The sequence below is a fragment of the Eriocheir sinensis genome, chromosome 12 (assembly GCF_024679095.1).
Source record: "Eriocheir sinensis breed Jianghai 21 chromosome 12, ASM2467909v1, whole genome shotgun sequence".
Taxonomy (NCBI): Eukaryota; Metazoa; Arthropoda; class Malacostraca; order Decapoda; family Varunidae; genus Eriocheir; species Eriocheir sinensis.
In genome coordinates, this window is record NC_066520.1 from 15,265,523 (window position 1) to 15,290,461 (window position 24,939).

Sequence of the window (24,939 nt, forward strand, 5' to 3'; positions counted from 1 at the left end):
AGTCACTCATACTTCGACCATAACCAAAATTATCCACTTGGTTATAGATAGACGCTCTCTTGGCCAACATTTCGATTAATAATAGGACCAGGAAACTGTAATATAAAAAAAAAACATGAAAAAAGCGAAACCAGTGTGAAAACTGTTAGATAAATAAGACTTTTAATACTTCGTTCTTGCTCGCCTCAAATGACAAATAAAAAAAAAAGACCAATTTAGCTGTGTTGAAAATTTACGAGTTAATATTTTTGTTATCCGAAAACTGACCAAAACCTCCTCCTTGTGTCGACAAACAAAATATCAACGAAAAAGACTCCACCGCCCCACAACCCCGCGCGTGATGACACCTTCAGGGCGGACTACTTAAATCAGGGGCCGGGGTAATTATACAGTCCCCAACTTCGTCCCCTGATTACCTTGGAGATTACCTCACTAAGTTCACAATAATACAGCCGGCTGGGGAGAACTTGGGGGAACTTGGCGGGGCTTGGCTAGTAACATATACATAAATGCTTTCCGAGTGTTGGCCCGATGAGTTTTAAGGAGATATTTATTATTACCTGGGACGAGCATTGCACCTCAGCACCTCGCCCCCACATTTGGATAATATTACACAACACGCATTGGAGTTATCCGCACCGTAGCCATCCACGCCACACTGTTGGGATCATACGCCTCCCACAACACTCCAAGACACCCCTCGCCTGAGCCCTCCACACTAACCACACCCCACTACTAGGGTCATACACAACCCACACCTTGACCCAACATCCTTACATTTCCAGGGCCAAAAACTTCCACCCCACATTCCAACTACCAACGACCATCTCACCCCCACCGCCAGACCCTCCACAGCACGCTACACCCCCTGCCCCCTTCCACCAGCCTCCCCCCACCGCCCCCTTCCTCTGCCTCTACATCACCCGGCAGTCTAGAAGGACAGCTACATAATTCCTACGCGATACGCAATTTCTCGCTACAGCAGTCCATTACGTTTCCCTTTTCCCCCTCTAATTTAGATCCACCACGAAAGTTCTCCATCCCACTAACTGCGGCCTCTAGACTTTCATTTCCTGTCCTTTCTTTTCACTACCCTGTTATTATTTCCCTCCCCTCCCTTTCACTCTCCACTCCTTCCTTTGCCTCTCCACATCTCGTCACACTAGGAACGTTTTTAGTCACTGTACCCCGAGTTATCTACAATTATTTTCAATTTGTAGGAGGGGGAAAGGAATCAGTCAGGACAGGGTCAGGAAGAGGAAAAGAGAGAGAGGGCGGGAGAGCGATAAGAAGCGGACGAACCTTCCGACTTTACGTCCCCAGAGTCAGGAAAATTGTTTGCTGGGACATTATACTCCAGACTCCCTTATAGTGTTGTAGGAGTGACTTATAAGAGAGGACTTGCAGTGTGTGTGGGTGTGGGGATGGGTGTGGGTGGAGTGTAGGCAAGAATCAGATCAGACACAATAAATCTCCTCTATCAGAAGTCTTTTTGCATCCTCCTCCCATTTTTCTTGGACCTGATATGCATGCGTTTCTATTTCCATCTCCGCTCCCTCGTCCCGGCCCAGTGGCGCGCTCCGGCGAGGTGATTCTGGTGCAGCGCTGGCGGAAAATAATGACGCTAATGATATGAGAGAGAGAGAGAGAGAGAGAGAGAGAGAGAGAGAGAGAGAGAGAGAGAGAGAGAGAGAGAGAGAGAGAGAGAGAGAGAGAGAGAGAGAGAGAGAGAGAGAGAGAGAGAGAGAGAGAGAGAGAGAGAGAGAGAGAGAGAGAGAGAGAGAGAGAGAGAGAGAGAGAGAGAGAGAGAGAGAGAGAGAGAGAGAGAGAGAGAGAGAGAGAGAGAGAGAGAGAGAGACAGAGACAGAGACAGTGACAGTGACAGAGACAGAGACAGTGACAGTGACAGAGACAAAGACAGTGAGTGACAGTGACAGCGACAGTGACAGTGACAGAGACAGAGACAGAGTCAGTGACAGTGACAGTGACAGTGACAGTGACAGAGACAAAGACAGTGAGTGACAGTGACAGTGACAGAGACAGTGACAGTGACAGTGACAGTGACAGTGACAGAGACAAAGACAGTGAGTGACAGTGACATTGACAGAGACAGTGACAGTGACAGTGACAGTGACAGTGACAGAGACAGAGTCAGTGACAGTGACAGTGACAGAGAGAGAGAGAGAGAGAGAGAGAGAGAGAGAGAGAGAGAGAGAGAGAGAGAGAGAGAGAGAGAGAGAGAGAGAGAGAGAGAGAGAGAGAATGTACTAGGTCATGAGGGAGTGGTGACTGTTGTTCATAAGCGTCATGTCACTTCCATCCCTAAAGACTGATACAATGGAGACATTCTATTCTTGTTCGTCGATGTTAGAGCCACTGGACAACAGGATCGGATTCGCTAATACGAGTTTCCATCACGAGTCTTTTTTTCAGTTGTTGCCTCACGCCCCCCCGAGGATACGAACTGACCTTCGTTCTCTCGCAACTCCCCAAGGTAACACACACACACACACACACACACACACACACACACACACACACACACACACACACACACACACACACACACACACACACACACACACACACACACACACACACACACACACACACACACACACACACACACTCACACACACACACACACACACACACACACACACACACACACACACACACACACACACACACACACACACACACACACACACACACACACACACACACACACACACACACACACACTCTCTCTCTCTCTCTCTCTCTCTCTCTCTCTCTCTCTCTCTCTCTCTCTCTCTCTCTCTCTCTCTCTCTCTCTCTAAACAAGTAAAATTCACCGAGGATTCAACAATCATCATAAAAGCAGAGTTAAGGAGACAATGTGTGTGTGTGTGTGTGTGTGTGTGTGTGTGTGTGTGTGTGTGTGTGTGTGTGTGTGTGTGTGTGTGTGTGTGTGTGTGTGTGTGTGTGTGTGTGTGTGTGTGTGTGTGTGTGTGTGTGTGTCACAAATAAAAATGTCCCAGAAACTATGGAGAAGAGTCGCATAGGCTGGAGGTCGGGTGGTGGTGGTGGTGGTGGCTGCGGTGGTGGTGGCTGGAAGGGGAGGGGGAACAAGGGTGCATAACGGGGACACAAGACACCCCCAAACGCCCCTGAGGTGCTCTCGGGAAGTATTCAAGTTATGCCTTAAAAAGTTAGAGTATTCTCCGTCCTCTTTCCCGGTGTGCGTGCCCTTATGTAGACCCTCGCTCCCATCCTCCACCTTGTCCATCCTGCCTTCACACACACACACACACACACACACACACACACACACACACACACACACACACACACACACACACACACACACCATACCAGAATGCTCCACACCACAACATACCACACCTCACCATATCTCAGTACATAATCTAAACCCGCTTCCACACATACTAAACTACACCACCATCCACACAACACCACATTATTTTGTCCGTACTGCACCACACTACACTAACTGGGCTTGAGGGCCTAAGAGAAACAGCAGCGTACACAAAGGAGAGTGATGTTAGGGAGATAAAGTTAGACCTTGATGGGATTGGAACAGGGAGACATGGAGGGATTCAGGGAAAGGCGACCGTACGGAGAAGACATTAGTAACAGGAGAGGAAGGTAGTGTTTAGAGGGCAATGGGACAAGAGGGACACGAGGGACATGGAGAGAAGTGAAATGGACGGAAGAAGAAGAATGCCAGGGAGAAAAAAATAGCCTGAGAGGGGACTGGAATAAGGGGATCAGGAGGCTTAGGTAGAAGAGGACAGCACGGGTATGATGGTAGTGTTAATGAGAGAAAGTTAGTGTTAGAGAGGACTCCTATAGCTGAGGGGTGAAGGTGTGAAAGTTGTGTGAAAGAGAGAAAGTTAGTGTTAGAGAGAACTCCTATAGCTAACAGGGACATGGGAGGCATAGAAAAAGGGGGGTGCAGGGAGGAGAGTGTAATATCGAGAGAAGAATTAAGGTATGAGAGTTGTGTTAAAGAGAGAAAGTTAGTGTTAGAGAGGACTCCTGTAGTAACAGGGACATGGGAGGCATAGAAAAAGGGAGGTGCAGGGAGGAGAGTGTAGAATCGAGGGAAGAATTAAGGTATGAGAGCTGTGTTATAGAGAGAAAGTTAGTGTTAGAGAGGATTTCTGTGGCTAAGATGGACATGGGAGGCATAGGAAAAGGGGTGCGAGGGTGATTCGTCCCCGGGTGAAATGTCCCGGTTGATTCACCCCTGGGTTATTCATCCCTGGAGGATTGGTCCCCTAGGGTGATTCGTCCCTAGGGTGATTCTTTCCCTTGGCTGTATTTTCGTCGCGTTAGTTACGAAACTCCATTACTACTCAGAAGAGGACTACTAGAATATCTAAAATAACTTTAAATTATGAGCCACGGCACGAAGGAAGCGAATCTTTTCATTCGGATCATATTTTTCAATGAGACTTTTCATGTTTTTAGTAACAGTTGTTGGCTTACATACTGATCCAGACTATTCAAACTTAATCCTTTTCCCATTTGCAAGAACTTTTTCCTTTTTCAGTCCTTTGATAAGACATCAAAGGTTAGGGTGAGTTTGCGTTACAGAACTTTGAAGGGCATTGTGGAAGCCCTCCAAGTTGTTGTTGGTGCGAGGTTTATCTTGAAGGCTCTGTCACGGACATTCCAATCAGCAATTTTAAACCTGGGAACCATTCTCCTGCGGTTCTGACCACGACCTCTCTCTGAACCAATGTAATCTACAGCAAAGTAATCAATAAATTTTTGGGGAAAATCATCATCATCAACAAACTCATCAAAACCAGCCACTACATCCTGTATTGGCAGGAAAGCTAAAGCAGGGAAACAACGTATTTTCAAAGCATACTCATCCTCATGATGGTACCTTTGCCTCTCATTGCAGTCCACTACTTTTCTGTAAATGTTTTGGCTTAAGTGGAAAAGACAAAAAGTTACAGAAGCATAACCGAAAGAGGTAAACAAGGTGTTGTAAGAAGCCATTTCAAAATCTATCATCACATCTTGAGGATTCAGTTCAGGTTGCAGATCCTTAAGAATGGAGAAAACCCGAGTGTATGTTTCTTCAGTCTTGCTAGGATGCAGTGCAAAGACTCGAGGAGCACTAAATGTTTCGTCTTGACCATGAATGGTAAAGAGCTGCGCAAAGATTTTGGGACAGCATTTGAAGGTTCCATCAAAACCCCAACTCTTATAGCGGACACGATCCCTCAACCCCTGAGCAGAGGCAAAGACACGAATACGATTCTCATCCTCAGTGCCAGAATCATGCTTCAAAAACACCTCACCCGACTCTAACTTGGTGTACTCTTCAGGAATAACATAGCCAGTGCGAGTTTGGGGAATTGGAGGAGCTTGTTGAGCCATGAAGCACATGAGCCAGTGAATGTTCATCCAATTTTGACAAAACGTTAGCCACCAAAGCACGAGAGGATTCTTGAGCATTGTTTGGTTCCATCGGCGTTTTTTTTCTCTGCAGCGTAAATGAAGTTAAGATCATCAACAAGCTTTCCCCTGCCACGGCCTGATAGGATTGTACGCGGCATGTTGCTCTGACTGTGGTGGTCCACGTATTGAAAAGTGAAAACAGAAAATCGAACCAATGAACGGTAGTCAAGCTAACAACCTGATGTATCAAACCTTTAAACACACTTACACAACATGACACACACACACACACACACACACACACACACACACACACACAAATCCAATGATGGTCGGATCTTGTCGTAGTAATGGAGTTTCGTGACTAACGCGACGAAAATATAGCCAAGGGAACGAATCACCCTACGGGACAAATAACCCTAGGGTTCGAATCCTCCAGGGTTGAATACCCCGGGGATGAATCAACCGGGACATTTCACCCGGGGACGAATCACCCTAGAGCCAGGAAAAGGGGGGTGCAGGGAGGAGAGTGTAGAATCGAGGGAAGAATTAAGCTGTGAGAGTTGTGTTAAAGAGAGAAAGTTAGTGTTAGAGAAGACTCCTGTAGCTAAGAGGCAGGGAGGAGGAGGAGAGAGGGGGGGTGCAGGGAGGAAAGTGTGGTATGTAGGGAAGATTTAAGTAACAAGTAAAAAGCTAAAATAGAACCAAAACATTACCGTACCTTATGCACTCGAGTATACAACAGTTTCATGAAAGTTTTAACTTGTTTACGCTTGAATTATGCCGCAAACCCACTTTCCGTGTGTTCCCTTTTTGCAGTAAAGCAGCTACACTTTTTATTTATTTTTTTGTTTACAGGAACGGAGGAAGCCCAAGAGCCAAAAAAAATAAAAGATAAATGACCCGACTAGAGATAAAGAAAAATATGTTCGTACGGAAAAATAAAACTGAACTGCATTGTATTTCTTTATCCTTGCATTTTAGCTTTAAGACCTTAGAATTCCTAGATTTATCAGTAAGAACATTTAACTACATTTAATTTCCTTCCCTTCCCACATAACATACTTCCAACCCTCTCCTGTCACACATAAGGGCACACAGGAACACACAGATACATCCGACTAAGCACCTTTCGCCCAAATGAACGCTTCCTGTATACATCCATTTCTGAAACACTCGCTTTGCCGGTTAAACATGTAGTATTATTTGCACTCGAGTGTCTGCAGCGGCGCGTCCTCAAAACACACACAAGCAAACATTTCAGTGACCGACTCTGCTGCCATGAATCCAAGCACTGCAACGGTGTGTATATATCAGACTCTCGTTCGCAGGAATGTGTATACAACTTGGCAGCATTCCACTCGATCATATCCACTCGGAATTCACGCCCGTTAATATTCAACGCTAAAACGAGAACGACACAGAGAGAGAGAGAGAGAGAGAGAGAGAGAGAGAGAGAGAGAGAGAGAGAGAGAGAGAGAGAGAGAGAGAGAGAGAGAGAGAGAGAGAGAGAGAGAGAGAGAGAGAGAGAGAGAGAGAGAGAGACGAAACTACATATGAATAATTTTGAAATGCTAGACAGGAAGGTTACACGAGAGAGACAAGGTGGATTTAGCTTACGGAAGACAAGTGACTGATCAGACCTTTACTCCCGGCGTCTCTCTTCCAAGAACACCGACTTAAAAAAGAAAGAGGATATACTGAACGGCGGGAAAAAAAGATGGATAGGGAAATGAGGTCGTAGAGGAGCCGTTGGAGGGACAGATTATGTAACCACAAGGCGCGTGAGCTCTGGGTGGGTGAGTGTGCGAGGGGTGACTGTGGGTGGAGCAGGTGAGTGGAGAGAGAGGGAAAGACGGATTTAAACTGAGGGAGATGATATAAAATGTATTCTGGAGGTAGAGCGAGGAGGGAGAGCTGGGTGTGAATAGAGTGGAAAGGATTAGTGAAGGTGCCGAGGCAAAAAGGAGGCAAAAGAATTAGGGTGAGAATCCGTGAGTACCCTGAGAAAAAGAACAAGCCAGGGGAGTGAGGGAAAAACACGAGAAGGAGAAAAGGAAGGAATAAAAAAATCAGGCCATGACGAAGACCACTGAAGGTAAAAAACCGATGGATATAAAAATGAATACAGGAAGTGAATTGTTGATGGAGTGCAAGGAGGGTGAGAAAACGGAGGAGAGGAATATGAGTGTGAGGACAGAAGAGAGGAATAAAGAAAAGAAAGAATGAAGGAGAGGAGCGAAGCGTGACTGTGACCGGGAGGGAAAAATGATGGAGAGGGATAAAAGAAGGAAATAGATGACAGCGAGCAAGGCGAGAAATAATAAGAGATGAAAGGAGGATGAAGATCAGGAGAGGAGTGAAGCGTAAGAAGAAATAAACAAGAGCAGGAGGAGAGGAAAAGTGAAAATAGTAGAGACCCGAGCAGCGGTTGGGACAATGAAACAGAAAATGGGTGAAAGTCTAGAGAAATAAGTGTGAAGAAAGGCTGGATCAGAGAGTTTTCCTTAATCACGGCCGGCTTAAGAGTGACTCGCCGCGGCACAAGATAAAACACTAAAACAAAACACACACACACACACACACACACACACACACACACACACACACACACACACACACACTCCCAAAAAACACGTCCAACAGATAATCCTGACCATAATATCCATACCAAAACAAAAAAGAGGTAAACAAGAACGTAGCATCGTGTATTCTGGGGACAAAGAAGAAAATAATATTGTAAAAACGAGACGAACATTCGCAACTAGAATATGGAACGAATTATGTCTGACGGGTATAAATGAGACTTGGGAAATGACTGTGGAGGAGAGTGAGATTAGAGAGAGAATGTTGGAAAGGAAGAGAAGAAGAGAGATGGAAGACACGCTTGAGTAAGAAAAGGAGGAGGAGAAAGAGAAGGAAAAAGAAGAAGAGGAGGAGGAGGAGGAGGAGAAAGAGAAGGAAAAAGGAGGAGGAGGAGAAAGAGAAGCAAGAAGAAAAGAAGGAGGAGAGAGAGAGAAAAAGAGGAGGAGGAGGAGGTAATAGAAGTGCGGGAAAAGATCGATGAAGAAAAGGAGATAGACGAGCAAAGCGAGGAGGAGGAGGAGGAGGAGGAGGAGGAGGGAATGGAATAGGAGATGGAGGAGGAGGAAGAGGAAGGAGAGCTCCACCGCTACAACTTCTAATTCCATAACTTGCATGTAAAATATCATTAATTGTTTGCAGTGAGCGTAAGTTTCGTTTCCTGTTCCCTCCTTCATTCTACCCATTCTGACTTTCTCATCCATCCCCTTCCTTCCTTCCTTCTCTTCCCTCTCCTCCTCCTCCTACTATACTCCTACCTTTACTATTCCTCTCCCTATTCTCCTTTCTTTTAACAATGGCATATATCAAGACCTAGTGACTGGTATTGAAAGCCAGCCTCCAGTCAACAGAAAGGCTTGTTGCGTAAGGTGATTTCCCATTCTGACCACGCCACCTTTTCCTTATTTTTTTTATCTCACCGGCGTGCTATGTCCGATCGTCTATATCAACATTCTGACATACCAACCTTCACCACCAGGGCTTGCACCCATCCCGTCCTCTCCCTTCCCTACTGGTCCATTCGTCGATTATTTTTACGTACATTCTGACTTGCCAACAATCGCCTACAGCAGGGTACGTCCTCCTTCCGCCCCTTCCCTCTCTTACCGCCCATTATTCACCTGTGTTTCCCCCGTATAATTTCTCGTCCTGTCACACACGTTTTCCCCGCGCCTGTGTTCTTGCTAAATGCCTCTTGTTCCATTAGCCACCCCGCGCCTCGCCCATCACCCGCGGCCAGCACTCACTAAGCCAGACGGATGCACACTTCCCCGGGGGCATTAGTCATCGCCTTGCTGGAGGGGCGTCGAGGCTCGGCGCAACGCTCCTCGTGACCCTCCTCAGAAGTAGCACGTTAAGAGTCTCTAACTTTTCAACTTTTTCTGTGGTGAATTTAATGTTCATAAAAATCTTTAACTCGGGAACCCAAAACTTCCCCCCCGAGCCTTGACTTATGATGAAGAAGGAGACTCTTACTTTCCCCTCAAGTCGCTCTATTCGTCTCTTTTTTTACCCCACTTTTTGGTAGTCGTTCCTTCTTCCTTTACTCCATCTCGAGGCATACCCGCACCCTTCTTCATTTCCCTTTAAGAGACCCCATCATCCCCTTCTTTACTTCCCCCGCTTTGAGGTCGCCCTTCCCACTTTCTTTACTCCGTCTTGAGATAACCTTTCTTCCCCTCTTCACTTCCCTTTAAGACACCCCTTTCATCCCCTTCTTCGTTCTCCCTAGATGCACCCCTTCATCTCTCCCTTCCATCTACTTCAGACACCCCTTCATCATCTTTTCTTCCCCTCAAAATACACATCTTTCCCTTCCTTCCCAGTCTTGAGTCACCCCTTCTTTCCTTCCTTCCCCATCCACTAGGCAAATATAGCTCCCTCCCCATCATTATGCTACCCTTTCCTGGTTTCCTCCCTATCCATTAGCCACACATAACTTCCCCCCCCTCATCCATATGCCATCCCTTCCTCCCCTTCTTCGTTCCCCTCTCATCCCCTTCTTTATTCCACCTAGATGTACCCCTTCATCCCTTCCTTCCATCTACTTCAGACACCCCTTCATCATTTTTTCTTCTCCTCAAAATACACATCCTTCCCTTCCTTCCCAGTCTTGAGTCACCCCTTCTTTCCTTCCTTCCCCATCCACTAGGCAAATATAACTCCCTCCCACTCATTATACTACCTCATTATTATACCCTTTCCTCCTTTCCTACCCCATCCATTAGCCACACATAATTTCCTCCCCATCCATTAGCCATCCCTTCCTCCTCAACCTCTCAGCGCCCCTTCTTCCCTCTCTTCCTCACCTTCGCAACCTCAGCTCCAGGCCTTCCCTCGCATCAGCAAATGGGCGAGAAAAGCTGATTAAGGTCCGGGAGTGTTCTAGTTTGGGTGTGGGAGGCTTGTTGCACCTTTAACGTCTGCACACCTTGGTAACACTGCAGTCTGAGAGCAATGGATGTTATGTTTCCTACTATGCTTTCCACCTCCTCCTCCCCCCCCCCCCCCCACACACACACACATACACACAATTCTATGCTGTCACACTAATGGTAGACGATAGTTCTTTTAAGCATTGGCAGGACACACTACACAATCACAAGGAGAAAAACGTCGAGACAAATGTAAAAGGCAAAAGTAAAGAAAATATAGAGCCAGAAAAGCATTTATAAAGACATAATGTGAACGCAACTAGCTAAAGGTTATGTAGAAGGATAACTGACCCAGATATTAATACATGTACGTAACTTAATTTTTACGTTATATTGATTGGGTGTCAGACAGATGATCTACCGATGCTTAGTCTCTCTCTCTCTCTCTCTCTCTCTCTCTCTCTCTCTCTCTCTCTCTCTCTCTCTCTCACAAGTCAGAGAGGCCGCGGGAGTCCCCATGATCACCTGTCCTTTATCTGATTAGTCTGTCCCGCACGCCACATGTACACACACACACACACACACACACACAACAAACAAAGAGGAAGTAACATCACCCCTGCACTCACTTATCTCTGCTTCCGGAAAGCATCGAGCGGGCGAAAACAGGAGGAGGAGGAGGAGAAGGAGGAGGAGGAGAAGGAGGAGGAGGAGGAGGAGGAGAAGGAGGAGGAGGAGGAGGAAGAGAGCCCGGTAAGTCTGTTGGCTGGGAGATATGATAACAGCTTTAAGAGTGGCGTTGATTCAGATGACTTGAAATTAAGCAGTAACTCTAAATTTACTTGTGTTCTTGAGCGCAGGTGGTTGACGTATAAACTAAAGGCTATGACTTCGGAAAATCTGAATTCTCACTCCCATGTCTACCATTCCAAAACAGAGAAAAAAAAGGGACGAGATAAAATAAACAGCATATGTATAGAAAAAAAAAGTAAAACATCACAAGGAACAAAATTATATAAACTTTCCTTGGTGTGCCTGATGGCATTTAAGGAGTGGAGAATTAATTAGAACATGACCATATATATTTTCACCCACTATCAGATTTTTCATTGATGGGAAGCAACGGGACGATACTTATAATAATGGCGAAGAAAACCCCACAAAATCACACTCTTGCTAAACAGTTATTTAGCGTTGTCAAAGGAACGTAACATAACAGAGGAGGAGAAAAGCATCGAGCCAAATACAGCATAATACATAAAAGGGAAAACAAGAAACTGGAAAGTTGGAGAAAGATGGAGAGTTTGTCTGAAATATATATAGCGCAGATGCTTACAATGACTTGGGTGGGTGAGACAATGGATGAATATCGAAATAGCTACAGACAAGACATAAACCAACTGACACACACACACACACACACACACACACACACACACACCACACACACACACACACTGAATTATTTATTGTTAGGTTATTGTTATGGTCTTACTTGCTATTTTTCTTTTACTACGTTCGTCGTGGGAATAGGAAGACACATGCCACTTAAGTGCTCGTGGGTGTTTTTAAGAGAATGCATAAGTTTTGTTATCTTTCTGTCGTTCGTGAGAGAGAGAGAGAGAGAGAGAGAGAGAGAGAGAGAGAGAGAGAGAGAGAGAGAGAGAGAGAGAGAGAGAGAGAGAGAGAGAGAGAGAGAGAGAGAGAGAGAGAGAGAGAGAGAGAGAGAGAGAGAGAGAGAGAGAGAGAGAGAGAGAGAGAGAGATAAACAAACACACACAGACAGACAACGACATATAACACTCACACGGCGATAACAAACTATGCCCGATACACTTGATGCATTGTTCTAAAATCTGATTTAACTCGCACCGAAACGTCAGGTAAGCGTGGACGCAAAACAATTATAATACACCCTAAGGACCGAGAATGGCGTGAGTAATATACCGGGAATTAACGTTGATCAATATGGACGCGGAGAGAAGTGGGATGATAACACTTCTGCAACACACACGCACAATGAAAGTAAATAATAATGATTAGTAGTGGAGTGAAGGTATTTTTTTACGAAGGAGGTTAGGTTGTTTAGGAAGGAGGTTAGGTTGTTTACGAAGGAGGTTAGGTTGTTTACGAAGGAGGTTAGGTTGTTTAGGAAGGAGGTTAGGTTGTTTAGGAAGGAGGTTAGGTTGTTTAGGAAGGAGGTTAGGTTGTTTTCGAAGGAGGTTAGGTTGTTTACGAAGGTGGTTAGGTGTATTCTATTGCTATTCTCATACCATGGATAGTGGCTCTTATGGGTGACCTGCTACAGCTAAACACACCTACAGATAGACCTACACCTCTATAAGTGCTCCTCGTCCTCATGTCACCCTCTAATCCGACAATCACACCACACGCTATTAGGTAAGTCATCCATTCCAGACGTGAATTTAGGGATCACATTCGTCCATATCCATAATTACAAGTTCGAACACGCACACACACGCATACATACATTCTCCTCCCCATACACACACATTCCTACTCAATCACGACAGCACATTCCACACACACACACACACACACACACACGAAACACCGCACGCACACTTCACTCACTCCCGCTGAATCACCAAGACAGTCCCATCTCATCTTGTCATACCAAATACCTTAGTAATATATACATGCACACCTGCACCCCACCCACCCACATCACCACCCTTGTGTCACCTACCAGCCTCTCAGGTTCTCAATAACACCTACAACCAGTCACTATGATATGGCTTGGGGCTGGAGTTCAAGGCCACGTCCCTTCTGCACCGCGGGCGACGCTATCACTGGGACAACACACGCACGCAGAGACACACGGTTCAAACTAATTCAAACTATTCACGGTCTCGTTCATTGGTCCATATTCATAAATGTATCAGGCTCCAATTATGACTTTTCCAACGTCACAGAGAAGATTAACTGGGTTGTCATGAGCGATTCTTTTTTGTTTATGATGCAGAGGTTGGGTAAAATTATCAGTTGAATAGCAAAAGTCCATGAAAATCCCAGCAACTTCTACGAGAGGCTTCTCAAACAAGCGAACTGAGGTGCCGATACCGTTGAAATGAAGCTTCAGTCTAACGTATTGATGTTATTTTCGATGTATATTCATAAATAATAGTGTTGCATAGATGAATCTGAATTGTATATTGTACAATAGTATAAAACTTTACAATATGCACATTAAACACGGACGGGAAGGAGTTAACATTGAATAGATTATCGCGATAAAAAATCAAACACCGCTTCTTAACTACCCAGTGAATCCACACGACGCTGTCACTGATTGCGTTTGTGTGTGTGTGTGTGTGTGTGTGTGTGTGTGTGTGTGTGTGTGTGTTTCATTATCATCCTTCGTAATTAACATGACAATATATATATTTAGTTCGTGTACGAGACAACAGACACACACCGGCCTGGACGAGGTGCCGGTGTACGATGCTTCCACCCTGCCCCTCAATGCCGATGATTTCCCTTCAGTTCAGTTACTATATGGAAAAACGATCATAATGCGAACCCTATAATTCATAAACATTGAATTATACGCGGCTCAGTCAGTCCTTATTAAACATACTGAATAGTAAAATACGTTAATGAACCCGCGGCCGCATATGATTGACCACAGCAACCCTCGCGGGCCAACACACGCACAAACAAACACAGTGAACGCTTTGAGGCTTCGCTATTGGCTTCGTGTTCTATTGAGTGAGATTGTCATAGTGTCATAGTGTCATTATCAACGATACTATGATACTGTAATAATGTTGGATAGTCCAGCACATCCCTTCCTTTAATATGATAGCATAACATTACTATTATGCGCAGCGAGATGATCAAAACACGACCAAACTGAGAACAAGGCTTCCAATGGCTCATAACGCTTGTTCGAATGCGCAAAGGCCGCGGCTCAGAATGGACTCGGTGCTTAACCTCACCTTGGGTTATCACTGACGGTTGTTCTCTAACGTGCATCACCAGCTACATGACTTCGATGGAGGAGAAGCTAATGCATACACAGCAATATTACATTAAGCAAGACGAAGACAAAGAGACGGTAAAGTAGGAGGGGAAAAACAGGGTACGACTGTCACGTTAATCACAGAGAAACAATCATAAACGCGGAGAAAAATATGGAAACACCGGCGATAAAACAAAGAAACACGGACACACTCATTGAGACACAGACGCCAACCTTAAGCCACGAGAGAGAGAGAGAGAGAGAGAGAGAGAGAGAGAGAGAGAGAGAGAGAGAGAGAGAGAGAGAGAAGTAATCTATCATAAATTCACAATCTTTATCCTTCTAATCACGTTGTTATTCATTTTTTTAAGTAGTATTTTGCTGTTCGTGATTTTAGTACTACATAGTGCTGCTGTTAATGGCATTTATATCGTTATTGTAGTGGTATCAGTAGTTTTGTTGTTTATACTTATATTACTGCTGATGTTTTGTTTCTTTTCTTGTATGTGATGCGCATATGTTGTGTTCTCTTGTCTAGTACATCAACCTCAACACCAACCCCCAGCTGCCTTGATTTCCTTTGGCCTGGCCGCTGGGGAGGTGAAGGATAAGGTGAAGGAGGGAAGCAGGAGGGATGAGGGGGAGGGAAGGAAGGGGGAGGGATGAGGGGGAGGGATGAAGGGGAGGGATGAAGGGGAGGGAGGGAAGGGGGAGGGATGAAGGGGAGGGAGGGAAGGGGGAGGGATGAGGGGGAGGGATGATGGGGAGGGAGGAAAGGGGGAGGGATGAGGGTGAGGGAGGGAAGGGGGAGGGATGAGAGTGAGGGGGGGAGGACTAGGACGTGACAACGGGAGTGGCTGCTCTAGACAAACTATTTCATACAAAACTTACGAGCATCCCAACAGTGCCTTAAGTCTTCATCAGCTCACGTACTGCAAACACACACACACGCACACACACACACACACACACACACACACACACACACACACACACACACACACGGTCCGGGTTGCAATTCACCTTTCTTAATGTATGCGTTGTCAGTTCACGCGTAAGAAACTGATAGAGGAAGAATGTGAAGGGAAACACGCTGAAGGGACACGAAGAGAGAATGTATGAGGAGGAGAAAGAAGAAGAGGAGGAGGAGGAAGAGAGAGGAAGGATGCAGCAGAGGGAGAGGGGGTAGCATGTTGATGGAAATTCAGATACCATGTCAAGGGAAAAGACGATAAAAGAACGAAACAAGAGATAAATGAGAAAGACGCTCGAGGAAACGTAAGTGGACGGACGCAGATAAGTGGAGAATGTCAAGAAGAAAATTATAAGGGAGAGAATGGAGCGAGAGGAACCTTGGAAGCGTGAAAAGGAAACGAAGAAGAGTGAATAAAGTGAACATCTGGAAAGGTAGTGAGAAAGGGGAGCATATGAGAAAGAGAGTGCTGAGATGAGAGAGTGCTGAGATGAGAGAGTGCTGAGATGAGAGAGTGCTGAGATGAGAGAGTGCTGAGATGAGAGAGTGCTGAGATGAGAGAGTACTGAGATTAGAGTACGTGAAATGAAGTTTACGCTTTAAAATGAGGTACTTTATGAAACAGGGGAAGCCGGGAGGGGTATAGAAAATAGGAAGAAGAAAGAAAAGGAGGTCACCGTTAGCAGGAGGGAGAAAAACCGGGAGGGGAAGAAGCAGTACGAAGAGGGAAAGGAAAGGAAGCCACGGTCAGTAGGAAGGGAAGTGCCGGAAGGGGAAGAAAAGTAGGAAGAAGAAAGAGAAAGAGCTCACCGTTAGCAGGGAGGGGAAAAGCCGGGAGGGGAAGAAATAGTTCGAAAAGGGAAAGAAAAGGAAGCCATGGTTTGAAGGGAGGAGATGCCGGAAAGGGGAAGAAATAGTACAAAGAAAGAGAGAATAGGAAGTTACGGTTAGCAGGGAGAGGGGGAAGCCAGGATGGGAAGAAATAGTTCCAAGAGGGAAAGGAAAGGAAGCCACGGTTAGAAGGAAGGGAAATGCCGGAAAGGGGAAGCAATAGTACAAAGAAAGAGAGAACAACAGGAGTTTATGGTTAGTAGGAAAGGGGAAAAGCCGGGAGGGTTAGGAACTGTTCGAAGGAAGAAAGAAAAAGTCACGGTAAGCTAGAGGGAGGTGGAGGACGGACGGGAAAAAAAGTATAAATGAGGTACTACGCCTACATACACCTTCCCGCTGATTGGGTGGCTGGGTGGACGTGTTTGGTATACATTTTTGTTCCCTGGTCTCAGGCGGATTAGGTTCTGAGCCAACCATTGTCTCGAGGGTCGATGATGAAGAATGGTTTGTGATGGAGTGTGTGTGTGTGTGTGTGTGTGTGTGTGTGTGTGTGTGTGTGTGTGTGTGTGTGTGTGTGTGTGTGTGTGTGTGTGTGTGTGTGTGTGTGTGATGAAAAAACTAAGAAATATAACAATGCGCGGTTAATTAGGAAAAATCTGAATAGTAGCAAGACTGAAAATAGTATATAAAAAAACATACAAATTAGTGCTGGAAGCAGACTTGTTATTTTTATCTTAGGAGAGTGCTAAGCTCCCTATGAGTTCTGTACGCACCTTACAATGGGAGGGATGATGCTATATTTACACACACACACACACACACACACACACACACACACACACCACGTCCACTTAACCTGTCAAGTATTACAGATGAACCTGAGCTAAATTCACACCACTAAAGCCGCGTTACTCCCGCTCTTTGTTTGCTCCTGCTGGGTGTTAGGTGTTACACGGCGGGGTCACGGGATACGAGTCTTAAGTCTGTTTTTTTTTTTTTTTATCTGTGGATGCTTTTTATTACTACTTTTTCTTGGGGTACGCGAGGATGATGAGAAAATAATTGACAGATATTTACCAAGAAACTCACTCTTCCTTTTTCTTTTCTAGTTCATTCTTTTTTTATATTTCTTAAGCGCTTTCTTCGTTCTTTCGTTTTCTTTGGTTCTTTATTTCTTATTTACTTATTTCTTCCTACTTTTTCTTTCTTTCGTTTGTTCTTTCCTTAGTTCTTTTCCTTTTTTTTCGTTCGTCCTTTCTTCTTCTTCTCTCTCTCTCTCTCTCTCTCTCTCTCTCTCTCTCTCTCTCCACTGAAGGCGGCGTCGCGTTCAAACAAAGCGCTATTTACTTATTTATTTCAATTTGCGTCCCCTCGTTGTGGGAGCCGCGCCGACCGCTGCCGCCGTTCCCTGAGGAGTGCCCTGCTTAAGAGTTTCCTTGTGTGGGTGTTGGTAAAAGGAATCTGTCACCACCACCACCACAATCAACACTACCATTAACAACAACGCTCACACCACCAACGCACCATTACCAACAACAACGCCACACCACCATCTAACACTACAGAAATACGAGAACCTTTGCTCTGAAGACATGAGGAAACAAAGGAAAACAAGAGGAGATCGAAGTCACAGGTAGAAGCTAGACCAAGAACTGTTCATTGCACCACCACCATCACCACCACCACCACCACCACAACCCTACACCACCACAAGAACCTATGCACTGAAGACACTAGGCAACAAAAGCAAACAAGAGCCCATGGAGGTAGACGCCACAAGTAGGAGTTAGACCAAGAACTGTCCTCTCCACCACCACCACCACCATCAACACAACCCTACACCACCACAAGAAACTACACCAAAGACAAGAGGTAACAAAAGCAAACTAGAGCCCATGGAGGTAGACGCCACAAGTAGGAGCTAGACCAAGAACTGTCCATTCCACCACCACCACCACCACCACCACCTCAATTTCTGTAGCCAGCATTAACCACCACCCTTTCCCGGCTCATGACACCTTCCAAACCCCCACCCTTACCCCTCCACCCGACCACCACACACATACGCGGAGGGAAGAAATGAGCTGGAAAATTTATGAGCCGGAACATAGCCGGAGCAGCAGGTGACAAAAGGCCTGTTTGCTTATAACGAGGTTACCTCCTCCGGTGGTGCTCGCCTTCCACGGGATTTCACCGCGAGTATGAAGCGAGGCACAAAGAGGGTGGACGAAGACAAGGACGAGAAAGAGGATGAGAAGAAAGGGGGAAGGGAGAGGGGGGAGGAGGAGGAAGAGCAGCAGCAGAAGCATGAAGATAAATAACAATAACAAGAAGAAGAAGCAAAGCGGGGGAGTGAATGTTAATGAAAAGTTGTTGTTGAAGGAGGAAAAGAAAAGAAAAGAAAAAAGAAAAATATGAGGAAAGGAGAAAGAGGATGAGGAAGACAAAGGTGATTACAAGGACGATACAATAATAATAATAATAATAATAATAATAATAATAATAATAATAATAATAATAATAATAATAATAATAATAATAATAATAACAATAATAATAATAATAATAATAATACGACTAACAACGATAAATAACAGTAACAATAATGAAAATAAAAATAATAATTCGAGGAAGAAAAGGAGGAATAACTCAGGACAACCTTGAGGAAAACGAGACGAAGGACGAGAAGGAGAAGGGCAGGGAAGAAATATGAAAGCAAGGAGGAGGAGGAAGCAGAAAACCTGTTGACTCATGACGAGGCTGCCTGCTTGCGCCTTAATCAATATGTCATGCACTCCAGGGACCTCCGGGACACATTAATGACTTGAGGAAAAGATTAAGGAGGAAGTGGAGGAGACGGAGGAGGAGGAGACGGAGGAGGAGGAAGTGGAGACACGGAGGAGGAGGAAGTGGAGGAGACGGAGGAGGAGGAAGTGGAGAGACGGAGGAGGAGGAAGTGGAGGAGACGGATGAGGAGGAAGTGGAGGAGACGGAGGAGGAGGAAGTGGAGGAGACGGAAGAGGAGCAAGTGGAGAGACGGAGGAGGAGGAAGTGGAGGAGGAGGAGGAGGAAGTGGGGATGAAGGAGATGGAGGAGGAGGAAGTGGGGATGAAGGAGATGGAGGAGGAGGAAGTGGGGATGAAGGAGATGGAGGAGGAGGAAGTGGGGATGAAGGAGGAGGAAGAGGAGGAGGAAGTGGGGATGAAGGAGATGGAGGAGGAGGAGGAGGAGGAGATGGAGGAGGGAAGTGGAGAGACGGAGGAGGAGGAGACGGAGGAGGAGGAAGTGGAGGAAGTGGAGAGACGGAGGAGGAGGAACGGAGGAGGAGGAAGTGGAGGGGAGAGAGGGAGGAGGAGACGGAGGAGGAGGAAGTGGAGGAAGTGGAGAGACGGAGGAGGAGGAGACGGAGGAGGAGGAAGTGGAGGAAGTGGAGAGACGGAGGAGGAGGAGACGGAGGAGGAGGAAGTGGAGGAAGTGGAGAGACGGAGGAGGAGGAAGTGGAGAGACGGAGGAGGAGGAAGTGGAGGAGACGGAGGAGGAGGAAGTGGAGGAGACGGCGGAGGAGGACGTGGAGGAGATGTAGGAGGAAGTGGAGGAGACGGAGGAGGAGGAAGTGGAGGAGACGGAGGAGGAGGAAGTGGAGGAGACGGAGGAGGAGGAAGTGGAGAGACGGAGGAGGAGGAAGTGGAGAGACGGAGGAGGAGGAAGTGGAGAGACGGAGGAGGAGGAAGTGGAGGAGACGGAGGAGGAGGAAGTGGAGAGGAAGACGGAGGAGGAGGAAGTGGAAGAGACGGAGGAGGAGGAAGTGGAGAGGGAGACGGAGGGGGAGGAGGACACGTGGAGATAGACGAGAGAAAAAAAAATGGGAAAAGATACTAAGAGAAGCCAAGAAGTGTGCCGGGAATAGACAGGGTGGAGGACAGGGACACGGAGGAAGAGGAAGAGGATGATGATGATGATGGCGATGATGATGGCGATGAGGCGGGGGAGAAGGAGGAAGTAAAATATGGGATATGAATAAAAATATGACGAGAATATTGGAAAAAATATAATATGTGAGACATTAACTTTCTGGATAGTCTCGACACACACACACACACACACACACACACACACACACACACACACACAAGGAAGAAGAGGAGGACATAGGAGAGTAAAGATCTTATCCAAAGTGTTGGCTCAAGGAGACTAAGATGAGGGGATAAAGGACAGTTTCCTCCGTGGACAATAAGCTGTAAGTAAATAATCCGCTAAGCACCTGAAAGAGATCAGCAGGAGGGGAACACCAAGAAGGAGGGAGAAACTTTATCATTGTCGACGACTCGGAGCTATACTAATCCTATTATCAAGTTTATATGTATTGAGAAATTAATAAACTCCTTCTTATATTATCATTACAGCTCGCTGGTCCAGACTCAACATTAGCTATAATAATATATTTGGAACGTACAATGAAGGGAGAAAAAATCGTTGGTCTTTTCGAAATCGAATAATTTTTGGGAAACGAAAATTATTTCCCAAGTTCTTCAAACTTCTTACTTCAAAAGCTTGGTGAATATGAATAATATGTCGACTTCATACTTTTTTTCGGCGGAGGACAAAGCAAGGGTTGTTTTATAATTATAGTCTGCGATCTTATGAATTAACAAATCAGCTCGTAAATATGGAGATTCACCACGCGCCTCCAATATTGCCACCACGAGCATAATAACCTTTCCAAGGGCTCACATACTGTTGTACTTCTCGTTTTACCGGCGCATCATACATGTGGGGGAGTTAGGTTATGTAAAGTTCGGTTGGAGTAGTTTAAATGGTAAATCTTAGGAATAGCGGCTCCTAGCGGGTGCGTGATTAGGGCACGGTGTGGTGGTAATTACAACATTTCTAGCACGTACGACGAGGTTTTGACAAGCGGACAGGCGTGTTTATGTCACAAGGGGTGTATTTTTCCACGCTGGCCTCACGATTTCTTCCAAGTCGATGGGCGATGAGGCTGCGAGCTCCGAGGTGAGGAAAGGGAAGAACCCGCGCGGAAAAATACACCCCTTGTGACATGAACACGCCTATCCGCTTGTCAAAACCCCGTCGTACGTGCTAGAAATGTTGTAATTACTACCACACCATACCCTAAACGTGCACCCGCTAAGAGCCGCTATTCCTAAGATTTACCGTTTAAATATGCTTCCCCATCCAAAAAAAACCCGATTTCCAACGGGTTCCCCAAGATCGTTAAGGGAATTAAGCTTTTTTCTTTACTTTTAAGTACTTGCGCCTTCATATTATTGTTGAGGGGCATGTATTTCGTCCCTTAACTATAATATGGAGGCGTAATATCGAATTTTGGGAGCGCAGAGTTAATCTCCAGTTTCAGTAGTAGTAGTAGTAGTAGTAGTAGTAGTAGTAACAGCAACAGTAGTATAAAGAATAAGGGTATGATAATGGTAATAGTGGAAATGTGTGTGTGTGTGTGTGTGTGTGTGTGTGTGTGTGTGTGTGTGTGTGTGTGTGTCCTCCAATCGTGCTTAAACTGCTAACAACCCAATCACCGCACTGCCAGTATGATCATAGCTGCCAGAGCACCCATAATTACCCTTCCAAGTACTTGTTTCCGCCAAGTAACACAGCTGTATCATTGCGCGAGATTAAACAGCGTCACGTGTACCTTGGGACCCACGACACGCTCAACACACGAGGAACACGAGGCACAAGCTGCAGGACAAGGGTTTCACGGTGTGGCGTCATGGCAGCCGGCGGCCATACTGAAAATAAAGCCGTTGCCTACATAACTGAATTGTTCTGTTTGCTTTTTGCTTTATATGAAGTTACTAATACCCTCTAATTATCATATTTACTCTACCATCTTGATTAGCTTGTTAACGTTGGATGATGTTGGTTTAGGCGCGTTGTGCTGCTGCCGAGGTTGTAAACACGGAATAACCGTTATGGAGCCAAACGATGAATCAAAACAAAAACAGTTTACGTGACTTTTCTCAGCGATCTCCTTGTCCTACACTCTGGCCCTCACTCCTACACTGCCCTGCTACACTCTGGCCCTCAGACTCATGCACTCCGGCCTCCTACACTCAGAGCAAACTCCTAAAATTAAAAAAACGCCCGCTGCACCCGTTCAAGCAGACAACCACAGATAGTCTTACCTCCGATGATCAGCTGACAGCCCCGGTTGACCACTGCGGCGTCACGTGCGGCGGTCACTGAGCGTCACGCCGCCAACCTGCAGGACACACAGGTATGCATGCGGAGAACACAGTGCAACAAGGGACCGGTGAAACGAGCAACACTGACACAGCGACGCCACGCCCCCAACGGCAGGCGGCTCGGTCAGCTGTCGTATTGTTGGAACCAGCCTATTTATTCTTGATACTTTTTTTCTGATAGATGTACCCATATAAAAAGACTAATCACTTCGAAATTTTGGTTTTGTCTCGTACAACCTGATATTGTCATTAGTTATACGTATATGTAGTGCTGCCAAACTTTATTGTAGCCTAGTATTGCTTTTTAGAAAACTTGCTCAATGGTCAAATGTACGCCATGACGTGTGTGTGTGCAGCGTTGGCGGAAAAATAATAACGCTAATGATATATGAGAGAGAGAGAGAGAGAGAGAGAGAGAGAGAGAGAGAGAGAGAGAGAGAGAGAGAGAGAGAGAGAGAGAGAGAGAGAGAGAGAGAGAGAGAGAGACTGACTTCACAGCACCTGTAGAAGACTCTAATTATGTCACTTCTTTCATTATACGCGAATGGAGTATTATTATCTTTTTATTACATTCATGACTTTTTCGTCGGGGCGGCAGGTGGCGGAGGCTAATTAGTTACATGGAGGCGAGGAGAGGCGAGGCGCGGAAGGACGAGGAAAGGTGGAAAGGATGCAGGCCAAGGAACAGAAAAATGGACTAATATGTCATCTATCTCTCTCTCTCTCTCTCTCTCTCTCTCATTCAGATTTCCGTTACAAGAGTGGTAGTTGTTCGTTGTTGTTCTCGTATTCTTACCATGTCGTCCATTCACAGAGAGAAGGGCAATCGGAGGCTGGTCTGACTCGGGACTTCCTCACCACACAAAGGAATGCTCGCGTTATGCCCCCATAGTAGCTCCCAAAGAAGTTGTGTTTTATTGTTTCGCCTCGAAGTTAAGCTCATACGAAATTCTTGACCGTGACGCAGGGGCGAAGAAATGGCAAAAGAATTCCGTTTTCCGCGGACTTCTTGCCACAGGATCGATATCAGCGAATGTTGCAGCTTTCACTTTTCAGAGGTGCCGCGAACACAACAGGAGGAGGAGAGGAGGAGAACGAGAACGAGAAGGTGGAAGAGATAGAAAACGAGGAGGAAGAGAATGAAGAGGAGGTAGAGGAGGAAGGAAAATGAGAAGGTATAAAAGGAAAAGGAAGAGGAGGAGGGTGAGGAAGAGTGTCGATGCGAGGTTACCGAGAGTAAGGATGGCCTCGCCTCGCCCCGCTCATGGGCCCTGTGGATATGCACACTGGCTGTCGCTTGTGATGCAGGTAAGGGACGCTCGTGTTTTGCGGCGTGGTCTCGTGTCTCGCCTGTGTCATTGGTGAGAGTGAGTGGTATTTTTCTTCGTCAGAGGTGCGGTAGCCATTACTGACGTGGAGGGAAGAACTAATGGAAACGAAATCGGAAAATGAAGAGAACATGTTGGCCGCAGGATAATTGAAGGGGGATGATAAAGAATTACCATAATATGATAAATGAGGAAAGTTGTTGAATACCTTTGTATGAACATTGAAACTTTGGAAATTACGCTAATGGCAAAAAAATAAAGAAACAACACACAAATAATGGAACCCCTCGTGACTGGCACGAGACGGTTGCGAAATACACTTTGGAGTGCAGGGACAAACATACCCTGGAGAAGGACGCTCTTGCCCCGGGCACGGACTTCAAGATATCTTTTGCAAGGATAGTTCCCTAAACTTGAGTTGAGCGTTCCTGTCAGTGTGCAGACCCCTTGGGTGTCCGCGTAATACTTTTTGTGCGGATGGTGAGCGGAATGCGGATGGAATGTGAGCCTCATTAATAAGAATCAACTCCTGTAGTCCAGCTTTCCGGAAATCAGAAGGAACAGCGCGGCTCGGTAGGCTGACTCGTCTGTATCGAGATTTTCCGTGGACTGGAAATTTATTGCTAGGAAAGAATCTTAATGGCCGGCCCGCCCCGCAGGATCTCGATACCCACTTATCAATCGCTCGATACTTGGGATCCTCCCTTCCGGGGCCCCACCGAATAATTCTGATAAATGGCCGCTGCATGAAGGCCGGCGAGGCCCAATAAGTTGGAAGGTTTAGCGCCACTAATGCTGATCTACAAAGGAGAGCCACTGAAGCTCCGTTGGGAGTTTCGAGAGGAAGGTTGCGTAAGTGGGTAGGCGTGTTCCAAGGTGTCTCCGGACAACCTGTTGGCTACACCTTTACTAAAGATCACTCATAAGAAACTACTATTCGGGACGCAGATCACGACACTACAAATCACATTTATAATAAGTTGTAAGGAACCAAAAGAACACTTAGATATCCACTGATCAGCGCATCCACATGAAGTCAACGTCGTGTTTCAGGACCGTAAATCAAAGTCAGCTAATAAGACAAGGCAATGAGAGTGCACAAAACAATCTTTTTTATATAACAAAACATTATACGCTTCCACTTTTGCGAACACAAACTCAGTTAATATGAAAACTCGGAGACACTAATTTATGTGAAGGCAAGGATATTAATGCACACACA

The 24,939-nt window shown here is 45.9% G+C and overlaps 1 long non-coding RNA gene across 1 annotated transcript in view; it reads right to left on the reverse strand.

Moving 5' to 3' along the window:
* The window catches only part of LOC126997741 (uncharacterized), a 63,509-nt gene extending 41,022 nt beyond the window's left edge, over positions 1–22,487 (reverse strand). Inside the window, exon 1 of the long non-coding RNA XR_007752370.1 lies at positions 22,330–22,487. This is a non-coding gene — a long non-coding RNA (uncharacterized LOC126997741). The remainder of the gene's footprint in view (positions 1–22,329) is intronic.
* Positions 22,488–24,939: the final 2,452 nt, after the last annotated feature.